Source organism: Colossoma macropomum, unplaced genomic scaffold (assembly GCF_904425465.1).
Source record: "Colossoma macropomum unplaced genomic scaffold, Colossoma_macropomum, whole genome shotgun sequence".
Classification (NCBI taxonomy): Eukaryota; Metazoa; Chordata; class Actinopteri; order Characiformes; family Serrasalmidae; genus Colossoma; species Colossoma macropomum.
Window position 1 is genome coordinate 212828 of NW_023495257.1, and position 16755 is coordinate 229582.

The window sequence follows — 16755 nt, forward strand, 5'->3', positions numbered from 1 at the left end:
ATTTAATAGTCTATTCAGGGAATGTTAACTTTATGTAGTAGTTATTTATTTACAGTGATGGTTAAAGCTTTGTAGTTAGGTAAGTTATAACATTCCTTAATCTGTGCAGATATTCATAATAGATTAATGTTAGAACCTTCTTACACAAACCCAAAGTTAGCTTCTTATTTGGCAGCTTCTTGTTTGCAATTTCCTGTTTCACCTTAAATGGTGCAGCTTCAAGCACCAGAAAGTGAATTTTGAATATTGCACTGCCACTTTTTTATACACACAGGCATACTGCACAACTATTTACATATGTAATTGTTTAGTGTTTAGTCTCTTGTTCATTCACTGGATGTGATATGCACCACTGCATTGTCACCTGTATAATATTTATGTTGTGGTTGTTTTAGTGTATTTTACTATATATGTTTACTTTTTTGACCTATCCAGGGTGTATCCTGCCTTCCACCCAAAGGCTGCTGGGATGGGCTCCAGCTCCCCCCCCATGACACAGAAGGATAAGCAGCTTAGAAGATGCTGCTGTAATAGACGTCTTTCTCTAAAACATAATTCACATGCAGATTTTGTTTTTAATAACAACCATGTAAGTGGCTCAAGCTAAAGTTTCCTCTCATTAGCCTGTTTTATATGCTCACAGACGTGTAGAGATTCAGTGAGCACTAAAGTGAACTTCACTGAACACTGACCCAATGTCTGAGAGAATGGAGGTGAAGGGGCTGGAGAGCAGAGATTTACACTGGGTAAACCTGGTTACAGTAAGAACTCCTCAGTGGATGTGTGATGTAGCTCCACACTCTCAGCGACCATTTATGATGACGCATGACTGCAGAGATTTTAGCACTTTATATTTTTTCATTCTGTGCATCTGAAGTACAAAACATTGTTCACTTTTGGGCCTTTCGGGCCTTATGGGCCTCTATGTAACATTATGGGCCTCTAAAATTAAAAGTCAGTTTTCAGATTTGCATAATTTTTACAGTTGTAAAAATACAGGATATTAGTGTATTTTAATGACAGCGTATTGCTGTAAGTGTACAGATGAACAGCTACATCACAATAATGTTATAGAAAAATAAAACAAAACGTGTGTACAAACTACAAAACATTCACTCGAATTAATTATTTTTTGGTCTGCAGGCTTGAAACTTCCCAGATAACGAGCATATATCGGTCAGCTGGTTTGATAAGGTCGGCACCCCACTGACTGTTTGCCACTGCTGGTCCACCCTTGGACCACCCAAATTACTGTTCTCCATACAAGCTGTACCTGGTTTTTAATCTAATTAATCTAATATTTAATCTAATATTTTATAAAATAAACCTATAGACAAATATTACAAACAACTGAGAGAAAAGAAAATTATGACTAGGCCTAAAATAAAATGATTTTATAGAAAAATGTTGCCGACACTGAGCTGGATTAAAATTATTTACTAAACAAATTTCCTGGATCGGGGCCTTGTCGAGGCGGAAGGACTTGAGTGGTCTAGGGATCTTCAGAGCTAAGTCATCGGGAGCAATATGCTCCTGGTAGGGTCTCCCAGGGCGAACAGGTCTGGAGTGAAGACCCAGACTAACTTGATCCAAAAATCCTCTATGAAAAATGGACATGGACAATCGTGTGCCCTGCCCAGGAGAGGGTCACTGGGACCTACCCCTGAAGCCAGGTCTGGGGGTAGCGTCCCCCGGCAAGCGCCTGGTGGCCGGGCAGCCCACGTAACCCGGCCGGGCTCAGCCCAAAGAGGCAACGGGGGGAGACCATGTGGGCCCACCACCCGCAAGGTCCAGCATGGTGTGGGGATACTCACGAGTCCCTGGCTGGCGGCCGTGCAGTTGGAGTTTGTCCCGGTGGACGAGAGGGTCACCTCAATGTGAATTAAAATCGCAGAGAGGAAAACTCTGACTGTTATGTGTGCTTATGCACTAAACAACAGTTCAGAGTATTCAGCCTTCTTGGAGCAAGTGGGCGGGGTTCTGGAAAGGGTCCTGCCTACAGACTCCATAGTCTTACTGGGAGACTTCAATGCTCATGTTGGCAATGACTGGGAGACCTGGAGAGGCATCATTGGGAAGAACAGCCTGCCCGATCTAAACCCGAATGGTGAATTGTTATTGGACTTCTGTGCCAGGCATGGATTGTCCATAACGAACACCAAGTTCGAACACAAGGATGTTCATAAGTGTACATAGTACCAGAGTTCCTTGGGCCAAAGGTCAATGATTGACTTTGTTGTCGTTTCATCTGATTTAGGACCATATGTTCTGGACACTCGGGTGAAGAGAGGTGCTGAGCTGTCAACTGATCACCATCTGGTGGTGAGTTGGATCAGATGGCAGGGAAGACTGATGGTCAGACGCGGTAGGCCGAAGCGAATAGTGAGGGTGTGCTGGGAACGACTGTCAGAGGCCCCTGTTCGGAAAGATTTTAACTCCCACCTCCAGGATAGCTTTTCTCATGTCCTGGAGGAGGTAGGGGACATGGAGTCTGAATGGACCCTGTTCAAAACCTCCATTGTGGAAGCTGCCGGGCGTAGCTGTGGCCAAAAGCTTGTTGGTGCCTGTCAGGGCGGTAACCCAAGAACCCCCTGGTGGACACCAGGGGTGAGGGAGGCCGTCAAGCTGAAGAAAGAGGCCTTTAGGGACTGGATGGCCCGAAGGACTCCCGACTCAGCAGATAGGTACCGACAGGCAAAAAAAGGTGGCAGCCGCAATGGTGGCAGAAGCAAAATCCAGGGCGTGGGAGGAGTTTGGAGAAGCCATGGAAAAAGACTTACAGTTGGCCTCAAGGAGGTTCTGGACGACTGTCTGGCAACTCAGGAGCGGTCGGGGTGGCTGCGCCCAAGCTGTATTCGGCAGGGGTGGAGAAACTCTGACTTCAAATGAGGATATTGTTGGTCGGTGGAAGGAACACTTTGAGGAACTCCTTAATCCGGGAGACATGCCTCCCTCACGGGAGTCAGGGCCAGAGGCTTCTGGCGTGTCAAGCCCCATTTCCCTGGTGGAGGTCACTGAGGTAGTTGGCAAGCTCTTCAGTGGCAAGGCACTGGGGGTGGATGAGATTCGTCCGGAGATGCTTAAGGCTCTGGATATTGTGGGGCTGTCGTGGCTGGCACGCCTCTGCAATATTGCATAGACCTCGGGAACAGTACCCTTGGACTGGTAGACCGGGGTGGTGGTCCCTATTTTTAAGAAAGGGGACCGGAGGGTGTGTGTCAACTATCGGGGTGTCACACTGCTCAGCCTCGCTGGGAAAGTCTATGCCAAGGTGCTAGAAAGGAGACTTCGACCGATAGTTGAACCTCGGATTGAGGAGGAACAATGCGGATTCCGTCCTGGCCGTGGAACAATGGACCAGCTTTTCACCCTCTCACGCATTGAGGGGAGTGCCAACCCAGTCTACATGTGTTTTGTGGATTTGGAGAAGGCTTACCACCGTGTTCCCCGAGATATCTTGTGGGAGGTCCTCCGGGAGTATGGGGGGCCGGGGCTGCTACTCTGGGCCATTCAATCTCTGTACTCCCAGAGTGAGAGCTGTGTTCGTATACTCGGCATTAGATTGGACTCTTTCAGTGTTAGCGTTGGACTCCGCCAGGGTTGTGCCCTGTCTCCACTCCTGTTCGTGATATTCATGGACAAGGTGTCAAGGTGTAGCCGTTGTCAGGAGAGCATTATGTGTGTAGGCCGGAGGGTAGCGTCTCTGCTATTTGCAGATGATGTTGTTCTTTTGGCTGGATCATATGGATGCCTCCAGCGCACTCTGGAGCAGTTTGCAGCTGAGTGTGAAGCGGTTGGTATGCGGATCAGCATCTCCAAGTCTGAGTCCATGGTCTTAGCCCGGAAAAGGATGGTATACCCAAACCGGGAAAGGGGAAAGGACTTGCCCCAGGTGGAGGAGTTTAAGCATCTCGGGGTCTTGTTTCACGAGTGATGGGAAGAGAGATTGTGAGATCGACCGCAGGCTGGGACAGGCAGCAGCAGTAATGCGGCCGCTGTACTGGACTGTAGTGGTGAAGAGGGAGCTGAGCCATAAGGCAAAGCTCTCTGTTTACCGGTCGGTCTACATCCCAACCCTCACCTGCTCTCCCAACTGCTACCGCGACCCTAGCTGGACTAAGCGGTGAACGATGATGATGAATTTACAAAGTGTAACTAAAGATAAGAAGGAAGGAAAAATCAGTAAATTAGACTGAGTGGGAAATGAGTGATGATAAGCGAAGTTTTAAGCCTATTACTCTGCTTGACCACCAATATCACCATTTCACTTAAAATATAGAATAAGAGAATGAGAAAACATACTTTTCTTCTTCCCAGAAACTACAAGAAAATCAGATGGTGCAAATTCCTGTTGAACATGTACAAGATGCATCTTCTAGATGCACTGGGACGCATCATCATTGATGTGTCCTGGGATCCTGGTGTTTCGGGTCTCTCAATATCAGACACCCTCGCCCAGGCGACCCAGCCGGGGTTGATCAGGCCCCGACTTGCGTCCCAGCAGCAACTGCCCACGGATCAGCCCTCTTGATCCAAAGCCACCTGGTGGCTTTCTCTGCGGCTTCGCTTGTGGATCGAATGGCCCTCCTCTTTGACACCCTGATAATGCCCAGTTGGTTAAGGACTTTGCAGAGTGAGTGTCCTGCACAGCCTCTGCAGCCCACCTCTATAGGCTTGTAGTATGTTTTCCAGCCTCTGTCTTTGCACTTTTCCACCAGCTCCTGGTACTTGGTGCGTTTACTCTTGTTTGCTTCCTCAATATGCTCTTCCCAGGGCACTGTGAGTTCCAGCATCATCAGTTGTTTTGTCACTTCAGAGGTGATGATCATATCTTGCCAAAATGATGTTACTACAATATGTTGTGGGAATTTAAGCTGCTTGCCCAGGTCGACTTGCAGCTGCCAGTCAGAGGCTGTGTAGAGGAGGCCTGCCCTTGTTTTTGGCTGTGGGAGGGGTTTCTCTCCAGCTCTGATGAAGGAGATTGACTTCCTTGGGGCGTGGTGGTGTCTGCCAAAACTGATGGCAGTGGCTATACTCTCAGCAACCGCCTTAAGCACCTGGTCATGGCTCCAATGATAGCGGCCTTCTCCCAGGGCCTTTGGGCAGCTGCTGAGGTGTTCTAGGGTTCCTCTACCAGAGCACAGGGGGCAGGAAGGTGTCTCGCTCTTGCCCCAGACATGAAGGTTTGCTGGGCTTGGTAGGGCATTGTAGACAGCTTGCACAAGGAACCGGATGAGATGGCAATCCCCCTGCATAATTTTTTACAAGGTAACCCAACGTTGCAGTATACTCTCCCACCTTGTCCATGCTCCCTGCTGCCTGAGCCCCACTGTTCTACTCATGCACTCTTCCTCCACGCCTGCTTGGACCTCGTCCTGGATAAGGTGGTGCCCTGTCCTTACCCTGGGCCATGCCCACCTGTGTTTTTGGGAAGTAACCCAAGCCCGCTCTGCCAGTCGCCATGGTACCCACCAGCACCTTTTGTCTTAGGCGTGACTCTGCCACCTCCACTGCTTTCTCTGCCCTCCATTTCCTCCCTGTTCTCACCTCAATGCCAGCTAATGACACCTTCTGGTCTCTTGAGAGCCTGTATTGTAGGGCTTTTCTCATTTGTGCCACCATGAACAGTGAGGGCGCTGAATGGGAGCTGCAAGGTGTTACTAGTCCCATACAGCGCTGTGCTGTTGAGGCTGCGGGGAAGGCCCAGCCACTTGTGAAGGAAGCTGCTGATTTTCCTTTAAGGGACTCAAGTGTTGTTAGTGGAACTGCGTAAACCAGCAGAGGCCACAGGACTCAGAGCAGAATTGCATGCTGGTAGATCCAAGCCTTAAATCTGCCTGGCAGACCTGAGAAGCGGAAACTGTCAACCACCTTCCCCTTCTTAAGCACGATAGACCTTGATTTGGTCAGCTTGAAAGTCATCATTGCCCAGGTGATAAGTTTCTCGAGTCCTTGTAGGATCCATCTACTCCCTGGGACTGATGTTGTAGTGACAGTAAGGTCGTCCATGATTGCTTTTATTGGGGGCTGACGTACACCAGACTTCATTAGGGGGCCTCTGCATTCCACTTCAGCTGATGTGACCACCATGTTTCCTGGCAAGGGCGAAAAGAATAACAGAGATGGTACAACCTGTTATTATCTCTCTTTCCAGCCGATGGCAGTCTGATATCTCTGACCCAGAGGTGACCCTCAGGCTGAAACTATTGTAGTAATCCAGGATTAGGTCCTGGATTTTGCTGGGAACATGGTGGCGGTGTAGTGCAAGCTCGACAAGTCTGTGTGGTATGGACCCATAGGCATTGGCCAAGTCCAACCACAGAACGACTAGGTCGCCTCTGTTTTGGTGGGCTTCTCTGATGAACTGCGTGACTACACCAGTGTGCTCCAAGCAGCCAGGAACTCCAGGAATCCCACCCTTCTGCACTGAGGAGTCGATGTAGCTGTTACTGAGGAGAAACTCAGTCAATCTTTGGGAAAGAATGCTGAAAAACACCTTCTCTTTGACACTCAGCAATGCGATTACCCGGAACTTATCAATGTTCTTTGACATCTCTTTGGGATTCAAACTCAGCGCACCTCCACTGGTCAGCAACCCCCCCCCTTCACCAAATCACCCTTAAGATCTTCCGTAGGTGTCGGAGGAGCTCAGGGCAGCACTTGTAAACTGTATAAGGCACGCCGCTGGGGCCTGGTGCGGAGGCTGAGCGTGCCTTCATGATGACCTCCTCTACCTCCTTCTGACTCGGTTCCCTCAGGTTGAACTCTGTTGCTGGGGGGCTGGGGTAATGAGAGCTTTGATGGGTTCAAGCTCTTGTTCCCTCGTTGGATCGCTCAGGGTGTCATGGAGGAAGCAATTGACTTCCTCCGTTGAGCACATGAGATGGCTGCTGCGCTTGTCCCCAACTAGTTGTTTGGTGAAACCAAAGGGGTTGGCAATGAACGCGACTCGCTTTCTGGCTCTCTGTCTTTCCCGTCTTCTATGCCACTTCGCTCTATGTAGGGTCATGAGCCTTTTCCTTGGGAAGTTTCGTAAATCGGCTAGTGCTGGCTTCTCTTTTTCTGTGGATGTCTTATATTGTTTTTTGAGGGTTCGAAGCTCCTGTCACAGTTGATGTATTTTTGTAGCCCTGCGGTTCTTGGTATAGGAGGTGGGCTTGGTGCTGCCTTTCTCAGCAGTGTCAAACCTTTTGGAGGCGTAACTGACAATGATGGCCGTCATTGTTTGGAGTTGACTGTTACTGTAGCCTGAATGATATTAGTCACAACTTTGTCAAACTGCAGCCATTCTCACCGGTTGCTGGCTGGGGGCCACTTGATCAATTGTTCTCAAACTACTCTGCAGGGGTTGGGAGACTCTGGTATGTGGAGGGACTGGTTCTGTGGGATGCCTTCTGGCTGGGCTCCTCCTGTGTCTCACCAGGTTCAAGGCCTGCGCACTGCACATCGTTCTCCCGCTCCAAGCATTTCATTCTGGCCTGATGGATTTTTAGGCCGAGTTGATTCTTGCACTCTTTCCGGCAGATGCATCTTTTACTCATAGTCGGGTCGGCTGCATGATTCGGTAATCCTCTTGGAGATCTCATTCTCCCCCCTCTAGGGATCTCCTGGGGGTATGTTTCAAAAAGCCTTTTTGTAGTATGATGGGTTCCTTTCTCACGAAAGATACCCAGGTGCTGTCTTTCCGTACTGTCAACTGTATCTCCAGTAGTCACCAAACTATTCTTGGTTGTCACCCACTCTGTTCCTAGATAGATAGATAGATAGATAGATAGATAGATAGATAGATATTTATTGATCCAGAAGGAAATTTAGCTAGGGGTCACTGGCTGAGCCACACTTCGATGTGCAAGATACATCTTCTAAATGCGCTGGGATGAATATTCCTGTTGTATATTTCCAGATGTTTCAGAGGAGTGAATGTGTTCAGATACCAGGGCTGAGTGAATGTTGTGAGACTAAATGTAAAATGTACATGTTTCATAATCTGTAATGATTCATGAAAAGGGATGATAAGGTCAAATATGAATAAAAAATATTGTTTATTAAGTATTTTATAGAGTGTATTCACAAGTGGTAAATAACTAATTACTAATTACATTTACTTTCGGTGCTATTCATCTTAAATCAAATGAAATTAAATTAGAAAACAATGCAACCTTCACTCTGAGGAACCTGCCTTTAGCTAACTGGCTAACCTATATTTGCTAAACAGGCACTGTGTACACTATTTTCTTCTTTCGGAATAACATAGCATCTGTTTATTAAACTTCAAAGCTGTTGTGTATGTTTTATTGCAAGTGTCTATTAACTCGTTGCTTTAGATAATGTAGGCGTCAACCCATAACCTATGTTTTACTAGACTTTAGCGTCACTCAACAGAATTTGTGTGTAATGTAGTGCTGTCATAATCATCACTTGGTCTGACTGTAGAAAAAATGTAGCAAAGTGGCCCCGCCCACCATTAGTTGATACAGGTGAGGGGAGGCAAAGATCACGGCTGAAAGAAAGACGGCTCCAAGCTGTAAAGTGTTTCATTGTGTTCACCATTAGACCCCTCACCCTGGATGAACTGCAGACTCACCAAGCCTGAATTTGTAACTGTACAATCTAGAACACTAAACTGCATCACTCCAGCTTAAAACTGAAGAACACTAAATTTCGAACTGATCTCAAAACTGCTGAGAAACAGAGAAAAAGGTGGCTATTAGACCTGGTAGACCTAGTAGATACACTACAAAAATACACTACAAAGCACATAGAATGCATTGTGGTGAGACTTCAAGCTCATTTCTACACTCTACTATATAAATTTAGAATAGAACAGAAAAAAAATGTAAATAATTTATTGTATTGATCATATTTAGTATCAGTTAAGTAACTCTTTACAAACTATCTCTTTTCCAGTTGAAAAATATGAGGTTAATAAAACCCTGGCTGTAATTTTGGCTCAGATGACATACCATAGTATTTGTCTGTTCATCTAAAAGACTGCACTGTCATCCTCTGATCCTGCGATCTGCTATGGGTTTTTGTGGTCTCAGTTTAATTTAATGAGTCTGACACTACATCATTCAGAAAAATAAAAGAGCAAAGGTGAAAAGAGTACTTACTTAAGTAAGAGTACTGTAACTGTAGTCATAATTTACTTGAGTACAAGAAAGATATTAATAAATTACTCAAGCAAGAGAAAATAAGTAGTTTATTGGAAAACTACTTGAGTAACTGATTTAACATTAAACTGCATGCATTTCATGGTTAGGAGATCATATAAGACTTTCTAGTGTATCAGGTTGATGAATATTCAATTTCGTTCTGCAGCAAAACAAGATGAGGCAGACATGAGTTCTTGTTCTGAAAGTAGGCTCCTAGTCTCGTGAAGCATCAAAGAGGCAATGTCGTAAGTTCTTCTAGCATTAAACGTATTGCAGTTCATATATCAGCAATGGTGATGTTAAACAGTTAAGTTAGCTAAGAAAAGAGAAAAAAACTGTTTACAGTTGTGTATAAGCTAATAGATATGTTAGCAGCCATGGTAACTCCTACCTACCGTTCAGAACAGGAATGTATATGGCAATGCTCACAACTATGCACAATGTATAATTAAGAACATAGACGCTGAATAAGTTTTATATTGTTTATTTACAGTTTTCACCTGCATGCTAATGAGAAAGAGTAACAATAAATGGTCAACTTTACTACGACTCTGTCTTCATTGGATATGGTTTAGCTTGGTGTTTAGTCAGAGTTTCAACACACTGCACGAGAACACTACAGTGAAAAGACAACATTGATGTTTTCAAGTGGCCAAGATGGTGATCAGCAGCAAATCATCTGCATCCAGTGCTAGGAGTAGCAAGACTTTATCATCATCATCAAGTGTGGCACGCGCCAGGGCTAAAGCAGAAGCTGCTAAGGTGAGAGCATCATAAGCTACCCAAGAGGCTAAATTGAAAATGGAAAAAGCAGCCAGAGAAGCAGAAAGATTCACAAGAGATACTCAAAATCAGTTGGACACAGTAAGAATAGACACAGAGTTGGAAGTTCTGGCATTGCAACGAGAAGCTGATGTAGCTGTGGTGGAGGCAGTGCACGTAGATGAAGAGTGGAAGTCGGAAGCAGAAAAGGTTAAAGCTGAACACATCAGTGAATATGTTCGATCACAAAACAATCTTCAGAAGCCTTCTCCCTACCCACTCTTACCTACAGCTTCCATATTCCATGCAGAATCACATGACAGCTTTGTAAGATGGCATCCATCTGAGAGATATTTCACAATCGCAGCCTATTATCAATAAGCCAAAAGTAGAAAAGGCTGACAGTGTGCATTTACCTGCATCAAACTTACCTGTCTCAACTAAAATTGAGACAAAGTCTGAAGTCAGAGGAACAAACCCCACCATGAACGTGCATAACCAGTTATACACTCCCCAGTATATTCCTACAGCCAGCACAACACCCCTGGCAGAGCCTGTGTCACAGTATTTAGCACGACGCGATCCGGTCATTTCTGGACTGTACCAATTTGATGATAAGCTTGAGAATTATCGAGCATGGTATTCCTCATTCGCCAATGCAGTTAGCAAAGTCCAGCTCACAGCAACTCAAAAATTAGACCTCATGACTAAATGGCTGGGAAAAGAATCTGGTGAACAGGTAAAATGCATATGCTCAGTGTATGTCAACAAACCTGATCAGGCTTTATGTAAAACACTAGAGAGACTGCATGAGTGCTATCATCATCATCATCGTTAACCGCTTAGTCCAGATAGGGTCGCGGTAGCAGTTGGGAGAGCAGAGAATCCCAGGTGACCCTGTCCCCCGCAACTTCCTCCAGCTCATTCCCAGGGACCCCAAGCCGCTCCCAGGCCAACTTGGAGATATAATCCCTCCAGCGGGTCCTAGGACGACCCCGGGGTCTTATTCCGGTAGGCCGTGCCTGGTACACCCCCACCGGGAGGCGTCCCGGGCGCCCGAACCACCTCAGCTGGCTCCTCTCAATGCGGAGGAGTAGCGGCTCTACTCCGAGCTCCTCCCGGATGGCCGAGCTCCTCACCCTATCAAATAGAGTGTAGCCCGCCACCCTGCGAAGAAAGCTCATTTCTGCCGCTTGTATTCGCGATCTCATTCTTTCGGTCATTACCCACAGCTCATGACCATAGGTGAGGGTCGGGATGTAGACCGATCGGTAAACAGAGAGCTTCACCTTACGGCTCAGCTTCCTCTTCACCACTACAACATCATCTGCAAATAGCAGAGACGCCACCCTCCGGCCTCCACACATAATGCCCTCCTGATCCCGGCTATGCCTTGACACCCTGTCCATGAATATCACAAACAGGAGTGGAGACAGGGCACAACCCTGGCGGAGTCCAACGCTAACACTGAAAGAGTCCAATCTAATGCCGAGTATACGAACACAGCTCTCACTCCGGGCGTATAGAGATTGAATGGCCCGGAGTAGTAACCCCGGCACCCCATACTCCCGGAGGACCTCCCACAAGATATCTCGGGGAACACGGTCGTAAGCCTTCTCCAAATCCACAAAACACATGTAGACTGGGTTGGCAAACTCCCATGCCCCCTCAACAATCCATGAGAGGGTGAAAAGCTGGTCCATTGTTCCACGGCCAGGACGGAATCCGCATTGTTCCTCCTCAATCTGAGGTTCAACTATCGGTCGAAGTCTCCTTTCCAGCACCTTGGCATAGACTTTCCCAGGGAGGCTGAGCAGTGTGATACCCTGATAGTTGGCACACACCCTCCGGTCCCCTTTCTTGAAAATAGGGACCACCACCCCGGTCTACCAGTCCAAGGGTACTGTTCCCGAGGTCCATGCACTATTGCAGAGGCGTGCCAGCCACGACAGCCCCACAACATCCAGAGCCTTAAGCATCTCCGGACGAATCTCATCCACCCCCGGGTGCCTTGCCACTGAAGAGCTTGCCAACTACCTCAGTGACCTCCACCAGGGAAATGGAGCTTGACACGCCAGAGGCCTCTGGCCCTGACTCCCGTGAGGGAGGCATGTCACCTGGATTAAGGAGTTCCTCAAAGTGCTCTTTCCACCGACCGACAATATCCTCATTTGAAGTCAGAGTTTCTCCACCCCTGCTGAATACAGCCTGGGCGCAGTCACCCTGACCACTCCTGAGTCGCCGGACAGTCGTCCAGAACCTCCTCGAGGCCGACCGAAAGTCTTTTTCCATGGCCTCACCAAACTCCTTCCACGCCCTGGATTTTGCTTCTGCCACCTTTTTTGCATGTCGGTACCTATCTGCTGAATCGGGAGTCCTTCGGGCCATCCAGCCCCTAAAGGCCTCTTTCTTCAGCTTGACGGCCTCCCTCACCACCGGTGTCCACCAGGTGGTTCTTGGGTTACCGCCCTGACAGGCACCCACAAGCTTTTGGCCACAGCCATGCCTGGCAGCTTCCACAATGGAGGTTTTGAACAGGGTCCATTCAGACTCCATGTCTCCTACCTCCTGCCGGACATGAGAGAGCTCTCCCGGAGGTGGGAGTTTAAATCATTCCGAACAGGGGCCTCCGGCAGTCATTCCCAGCACACCCTCGCTATTCGCTTGGGCCTACCGGGTCTGACCATTAGTCTTCCCTGCCATCTGATCCAACTCACCACCAGGTGGTGATCAGTCGACAGCTCAGCACCCCTCTTCACCCGAGTGTCCAGAACATACGGTCCCGAGTAGATGAAACGACAACAAAGTCGATCATTGACCTTTCAGCCAAGGAGCTCTGGTACCACGTACACTTATGAACATCCTTGGGTTGGAACTTGGTGTTCGTTATGGACCATCCATGCCTAGCACACAAGTCCAATAACAACTCACCATTCGGGTTTAGATGGGGCAGGCCGTTCTTCCCAATCACACCTCTCCAGGTCTCCCAGTCATTGCCAACATGAGCATTGAAGTCTCCCAGTAAGACTATGGAGTCTGTAGTCGGGACCCTTTCCAGAACCCCGCCCACTTGCTCCAAGAAGGCTGAATACTCTGACCTGTTGTTTGGTGCATAAGCACACACAACAGTCAGAGTTTTCCTCTCTGCGATTTTAATACGCATTGAGGCGACCCTCTCGTCCACCGGGACAAACTCCAACTGTACTGCCGCCAGCCGGGGACTCGTGAGTATCCCCACACCCGCCCGGCACCTCTCACCTTGTGCAACCCCGGAGTAGGAGAGGGACCAACCCTTATCCAGAAGTTTGGTTCCAGAGCCGATACTGTGGGTGGAGGTGAGCCCAACTATATCTAGTTGGTACCTCTCAACCTCCCACACAAGCTCCGGCTCCTTCCCCCCCAGTGAGGTTACATTCCACGTACCAAGAGCCAGTTTCTGCCGCAGGGGCCTAGGCCACCAAGGGCCCCCCTGCAATCTCCCACTGCCTGTACGGCACTGCACCACTCCCCCATGCTGGACCTTGCGGGTGGTGGGCCCACATGGTCCCCCCACGTTGCCTCTTCGGGCTGAGCCCAGCTGGGTTACGTGGGCTGCCCGGCCACCAGGTGCTCGCCGAGGGACGCTACCCCCAGGCCTGGCTCCAGGGGTAGGTCCCGGTGACCCTCTCCCGGGCAGGGTACACGATGTTCTGTGTCCATTTTTCATGGAGGTTTTTGGATCGAGTTAGTCTGGGTCTTCACTCCAGACCTGTTCGCCCTGGGAGACCCTACCAGGAGCATGTTGCTCCCGATGACTTAGCTCTGAAGATCCCTAGACCACACAAGCCCTTCCGCCACGACAAGGCCCCGATCCAGGAATGAGTGCTATACTGCCCCTGAAATCATTGAAAAGTCACTGTTTCAGCAGCTGGACAATTTTACAAAGATTCCAACCAAGGATTATTCTAAATTACATGAATTGGGAGATTTGCTTGTACAAGGCGCCAAAGAAGATGGTTACCTCACGGGCCTATCATATCTGGACACATCACATGGAATTGTTAAGATTGTAGACAAGCTTCTGTTACGGGACGGCGGGGAGGCGGACCCAAGTGCAGAAATGGAAACATTAGTTTGTGGCACTGGGTTGTGAGTTTGAAACATGCATATGGGGTGACCCAAAGCCAGGTTCAAACCGGCGATGTACTGATCGGCACTTCGTGACATTACCACTGCACCACTGAGGAGCATAGGTGACTACTGGCAAAACACCTCAAGGAAGGGGAAAAAGATTAGGCGGGAAAACGACGAACGGTGGACAAAAGAGACACTGAGAGCAGCGTGCTCAAACCGCAGGTGTGTTGCATTGGGCCTAATCAGCCTGCGGACTTCTGGGAATTGGAGTTCCCTGAAGTTATGGCCCTGTGCCGCCGTCGCCCTCTGCTGGTAGCTGGCGGTGCAGGCTGGACACTCTGCTGCCGTTGCCCTCTGCTGGCAGCAGGTGGCGCAGGCTGGACACCCTGCCGCCGTCGCCCTCTGCCGGCAGCAGGCGGGGCAGGCTGAACCCTTACAGCTTCCATTTTGGCTTCAGGAGAAATGGGCATCCTCTGGATCAGGGTACAAAGAAATTAACCATGGTGGCTTCCTTCCCTTCGAGTATTTTTGCAAGTTTGTGTGCTATGAGGCAAAGAAGCATAATGATCCTAGCTTCATGCATGAAGGCAGCACCACAACACCTACCAAACCAGCCAAACCCATTGTGAAGAATTTTAATATACACAAACCAGTCTCAGTGCACAAAACTGATGTTTCTACAACTAATGACGACCCAAACAAGAACTGTTCATTACACAATAAACCACATCCTCGCAAAAAATGCAGGACCTTCAGAAACAAACCCGTTGATGCCAGAAAGGCCTTCCTCAAGGAGAAAGGAATATGTTTTAAATGCTGTTCTTCAGTCTCCCACCTAGCCAAAGACTGTGGGTCCACAGTGAGGTGTTCTGAATGTGACAGCATTTGTCATAATGCAGCCATGCATCCTGGGCCATCACCTCAAGCCGTCAAGGCTCCCTCACCACCACAAGAGGACGGCGGGCAGGGAGAACATCCTAACACAGCCGTTGTTAAGACAAACTGCACACAAGTTTGTGGTCTAAATCAGTGAAACCACTCATTTTCAAAGATATGCCTTGCAAGATTATACCCCAAGGGTTCTAAGGATATAGTCATTAAAGCCTATGTAATTCTGGATGACCAGAGCAATCGCTCATTAGCCAGGCCAAAGTTCTTTGAACTGTTCAATGTGGAGAGCAAACCATTCTTATACAACCTCAGAACTTGCTCTGGCATGGTCGAGGCATCTGGCAGAAAAGCAGAAGGAATCGTGATCGCGTCATTGGACGGCAGGATTTTCTCATCTCTCTCCCACCTCTCATTGAGTGCCATGAGATCCTGAATAATAGGTCTGAAATTCAGACGCCGAACGCAGTTCTACACCAGCCTCATCTCCATCACCTTGCCAAGCACATCCCAGAACTGGATCCAAAAGCAGAAACACTTCAGCTACTTGGAAGAGATGTGCTTAGAGTTCACAAGGTTAGGAACCTCCCACCTGAACGCCTCATAACCTGCCCTCCCTTTACGTATGTGGGGGTTGATGTATTTGGTCCCTGGTCCATCACAGCTTGATGCACCAGAGGAGGACAGGCAGAGAGCAAGTGGTGGGCCATTATGTTCAGCTGTATGAGTTCAAGCGCGGTGCATGTTAAGGTCATTGAATCTTTGGACACTTCCAGTTGCATAAATGCTCTCAGGTGCTTCTTCGCACTCAGAGGCCCTGCAAAACAGCTCCGTTCTGATTGCAGTACCAACTTTACTGGAGCGTGCAAGGAGCTGGGAATGCACAAAATGGTGCTGAGGTACCTCAGTGAGCAGGGATGCACCTGGGAATTCAACCTGCTACATGCCTCTCATATGGGAGTCTCCAGGGAGCACATGATCGGCACTGCCAGAAGAATCCTTGATTCAATGTTTCTTCAACAGAACACTCGCCTAACCCACGATGTGCTTTGCACACTAATGGCCGAGGTCACAGCAATCATGAATGCACGTCCACTACTACCTGTGCCAGTGGACCCGGAAAAACCCTTCATGCTCTCACCATCAATGCTCCTTATGCAGAAGGCTGGAGTTCCACCTCCACCTACAGACTTCACAGACAAGGACCTGTACACAAAGCAGTGGAGACAAGTGCAGGCTCTTGGAAAACCAGTTCTGTGCTCGCTGGAGTCGTGAATACTTACCTTCCTTACAACACAGACAGAAGTCGACAGTGACACGTAGGAATCCTCAAGTTGGTGACATAGTTCTGCTCAGGGTATAAGCAGACCATCCGGAACTGCTGGCCCACGGCCAGAATCACTGCCACATTTCCTGGAAAGGACGGACATGTAAGAAAGGTCGAAGTAAAGACAATTGACCAAGGCAATGTAAAAACCCTTCTTAGGCCAACTGTAGAAATTGTACTGTTCTTGCCCAAAGACTGATTTGGACTCTTGCAAGTTCTTAGTGACCTCACATAGGTCAGACAGGGAGTGTGATGCCCTTAAGGCATTTCATTAATCTTTTCATTTTTCCTTTTTCTTTCTTGTATTTAAAGATTTGTTGTTGCTTATTTTTTGTCTGAAGGGACCTTCATAATTAATCTTTAGTTTAATAAGCTTATTCGTAAAATTAATTTCGGAGCGCTACGCACGATGACATCACTTCCAGTTTTGGCTTCCGGGGTTTTTCCGGGGGGTTCTGCAGCAAAACGAGACGAGGCAGACATGAGTTCTTGTTCTGAAAGTAGGCTCCT

At 48.2% G+C, this 16755-nt stretch overlaps 1 pseudogene; it reads right to left on the reverse strand.

Annotated features, from left to right (window-relative positions):
- Positions 1 to 4441: 4441 nt before the first annotated feature.
- Positions 4442 to 7222, reverse strand: LOC118801302 (annotated as a pseudogene).
- Positions 7223 to 16755: the final 9533 nt, after the last annotated feature.